Below are 3968 nucleotides of genomic sequence, written 5' to 3'. Positions count from 1 at the left end.
TGTGTGTGGGGGGGGGGGGAATGGGGGGGCAGCACAAAGTAGGGAATAGATAAGAAGTAAAAACCTAAACTCTTGGAACTTGTGTGTGTGTGTGTGTGTGTGTGTGTGTGTGTGTGTGTGTAGGGGCATGGTGAGGTAGGGAATAGTTAACAAGGAAAAACCTAAACTCTTGAGAACTGTGTGTGTGTGTGTATGTGTGTGTAGGGGCAGGGTGAGGTATGGAATAGATAAGAAGTGAAAACCTAAACTCTTGAGAACTTGTGTGTGTGTGTGTGTGTGTGTGTGTGTGTGTGTGTAGGGGCACGGTGAGGTAGGGAATATTTAAGAAGGAAAAACCTAAACTCTTGAGAACTGTGTGTGGGTGTGTGTGTGTGTGTGTGGGAGCAGGGCGAGGTAGGGAACAGATAAGTAAAAAGCTAAACTCTTGAGAATGCTCTCCAGAAGTCAGCCAGGGTGAGCAGTGGGGCTCTGAGAAAGCTCAGGGCCACTGCAAGGAAGGCAGCAGGAATCAGGAGCCACCCAACCTTGGAGGGATTAGTCAGTGCTCACTGGCTGCCAGCCCCCCCTCCACCAGCCCCACTGGGCATCCTAATGACAATTTCAAAGAGCAAAAGATCCCCTGCAAGCTTCAGGGTGGAGTGCGTGAAGGGGAAGGGGAGGGGAAGGGCGCCTACTCACTTGGCGCTTTGGGACAGGCTCTTTGCCTCGGTTGCCATCTCCTTGGGCCACCAGGTCCGAGTCCCTGGTCCTGCTGGCCCCTGGTGGCTTCCCGGTGTTTTGCTTGGGTTGTCTGGCCCCCGGAGCAACCAAGGAATACTTAGTTCTGCCAAGGACTGGCAGGCCCAAGATGGGAGGGAAGCTGTCTAGTGCCAGGGGACCCCCTGAGAGGCAGGCCTGGGGCTTTCTCCCCAGGATGACTTTGGAGATGGCGCCACCCGGCAATTTCTCCTGAGGGCCCTTCTTCCATGGGGTGACCTGGGGCAGGTGGCCGGGCCTGCCCCCTCGATTCCCGCTGCCCATGCTCGGCGCTTTCTTAGATGGCTTGTTGGAAGAAGAGATGTTGAACTCTCTTGTGAACTGCCTCTGCATGGTGGCAGCTATCGCGCGTTGAATGGAGCACAGGTAAGCACCCCCCCCTGCTGAGGGCAGCATGTGGGGGCCTGCCTCCAGAAGCATCCAAGCCCCCGGACTTGAGCTGGCCTCCTTCTTTGCAGAAGATGCCCACCTTCATGTGTGGTGTCTCCTGGAACTCGTCCGAGGACAGGTCGGAGGGCTCCAGGTCGGAGGGCGGCCAGTCCAGTGAAGTCGGCCCCTGGAGACCCAGAGCCATGTTCTAGCAATCGCTCTCCTAGACCTCCCCGGTCCCCAGGCCTCCTCCCCCAACCTCCAGACGGCTGTGCCCTCACCACCTTGGAGTGCCCTCATCGGGGCCACTCTACCCGGGCCACGGTCGCCTGCACCACCCTGGGGACCCCACTAAGTGGGTCCTGTCCCCACCGCTGCCCTCCCTGTGCCCTGGGGCAAGACCTGTTCCCAGTCAGACATACCTCATCATCGTCAGACGAGCTCATTTCTCAACAGAGCAGACTCCACAACCCTCACAGCCCTAGGTGCTAGAAGCCCTTGGAATGGGAGCCAAGACCCTACCCCTAGCAGCAGGGTGCATGCGTGCCACAGCCCACCAATCAGCGTGTACCGGGTACCCATTTTTTGAGGGCTCCCGCCAATGAGGATGGAGGGCACGTGGTTCCTGCAGGATCAGCCGTTGAAGAGGTGGTTGTGGGGGAGGGGAGCCGAATTATAGGTTCCAGGCTCTGGCCCCACCTCTTCCGGTTCCTCAGTCTCAAGCCTTAGTTTCGGGTTCTTAAAACTGGGAAGTGGCAGCCCGTCCCTTTTGGCTTGTGGGGACTAAATGCACTGATGACTGTGAAGCCTGCTGGGGCAGAGAATAGTTGCAAGCTCTCATTCCCAAATGTAGCTAACAACCCGCTCGGTGAAGGAGCAGAGGACTCATAGGCAAAAAGCAGCGTTGGAAAGCTCTTCTGTGACAGGGCAGACAGGAAATAGTTTCTACTCTGTAGGCTAAGTGATCCATTGCAATTTGCCTGGCCTCCAGACTTGTGGAAGGACAGCTGCCCTAACCAATATGTAAACTAATCTGCTCCGACACTGTTTACTGGCTGGCTGCATTCGGGTCATAGGCCATAGTTTCCTGATCCCTGACTAAATCCAAATGGGAGGGAATTCTAATGCTCACCATCAATAATTGGGAGATGCATACTCAAACCACAAATCATTTTTTCTCATCAGATTTGCTAAATTTACCAAGGTCATGAAGAAACCAGTGGCTGTGTGCACTGCTGGAGGGGGGCATATATTAAATTTTGGAGGGACACTTGGCGTGGTTATCTGGCAGAATCTGTGCTAGCAAAGTGGGCAACATTCACTTCTGCTTCTGGTACTGCTCTTAAAGCCATACACCCCCTCCGGAGATTGAGCAGCGAGCTGGAGAGCGAGTGAGGGAGCCTAGCAGCCTGCCCGCCTGCCTACGCCTCCCCTCTGTAAGCAGGAGCCAGGGCCGCGGCCCTGCAGTAGCCCCAGTCCCTCCCTCGTCGTCAGGCCACAAGGGCAGCGCGTGAGCCAGGGGGAGGGACAGCGAGTGAGCGACAGAGCGCCGGAAGGAAGCGGCCAGATTGTTGGAAAGCCCACGCATGTGGCTTTAAGGGGAAGCTGCTGGCTGCCCCCTGCGCCTTCCCCTCTCTCCCCTTCCCTGCTCCGCACCCACCCTAACTGCGGAGCAGCACCAGGTCAGAGCCTGCGGCCAAAGTCAGTACCAAGGAGCTCAAATCCAAACGCGATGGGGCCCCCGAGATTTCAGAAAAAGAACAGCAAGAAGCAATTGAACACACTGATGAAGTACAAAATGAATTAGAGACATAATGAATTTAATACTTTTGAAAGTAGGACAGAAATATTACCAACTCTACCAAACCTTTTTTTTTTTTTTTTTTCCAGAAGAGGTTGGAATTGATCGCCCAAATCCCAAATTTTGGGGTGACATTTGTTAACCATCCACAAGTGTCTTCTCTGCTTGGGGAGAAGGATGAAGAGGTGCTGCGTTATTTGACAAGAGTTGAATTGACAGAATTTGAAGACATTACATCAGGTTACAGAATAGATTTTTTATTTTGATGAAAACGCTTACTTGGAAAATAAAATTCTCTCCAAAGAATTTCATCTGAATGAGAGTGGTGATCCATCTTCAAAGTCCACTGAAATCAACTGAAAATCTGGAAAGGATTTGACGAAACAATCAAGTCAAACAGAATAAAGCCAGCAGGAACAGATAGCATGAGGAACCAGAAAGCTTTTTCACCTGGTTTACTGATCATTGTGATGCAGGTGCAGATGAGTTAGGAGAAGTCATCAAAGATGATATTTGGCCAAATCCATTACAGTACTACTTGGTTCCTGACATGGATAACAAGGAAGGGGAAGGAGAAGAAGATGACGACAATGATGAAGAGAAAGAAGGATTGGAAGGTACTGGTGAAGAAGGGGATAAGGATGAAGGTGAAGAAGATGAAGATGATGATGAAGGAGAGGAAGGAGAGGAAGATAACTAATGGAACACGGATGGATTCCAACCTTTTTAAATTTTCTCCAGTCCCTAGGAGCAAGTTTCAGTCTTTTATTTTTTTTCTTCTCCTCTTGTGCTCAGTTGCCCTGTTTTTGAGGTCTCTTTTTTCCTTTATACCATGGTTCAAAACTTATTTGAGGGAGGAAATACCTTGAGCAGAATTCAGTGGGGAAATAATCTCTACCCCTTTCTGTTCCAAATTCGTTGTTATCCCTTATTGTCTTAAGAAAAAATGTATAGAATCAACACCACCATGTTCTGTGGGAAAAAAAGAAAAACCTGCTCCCTTAGCTCTGCTGGAAGCAGGAGGGTTCTAGGCCTCTGTATA

The 3968-nt window shown here is 51.5% G+C and overlaps 1 pseudogene; it reads left to right on the top strand.

Annotated features, from left to right (window-relative positions):
• The first annotated feature begins 2790 nt into the window (after window positions 1-2790).
• LOC100298208 (protein SET-like) lies at window positions 2791-3968 on the top strand (annotated as a pseudogene).

This window comes from Bos taurus, chromosome X, assembly GCF_002263795.3.
Source record: "Bos taurus isolate L1 Dominette 01449 registration number 42190680 breed Hereford chromosome X, ARS-UCD2.0, whole genome shotgun sequence".
Taxonomy (NCBI): Eukaryota; Metazoa; Chordata; class Mammalia; order Artiodactyla; family Bovidae; genus Bos; species Bos taurus.
This window is presented reverse-complemented; position numbering and strand designations above follow the sequence as displayed.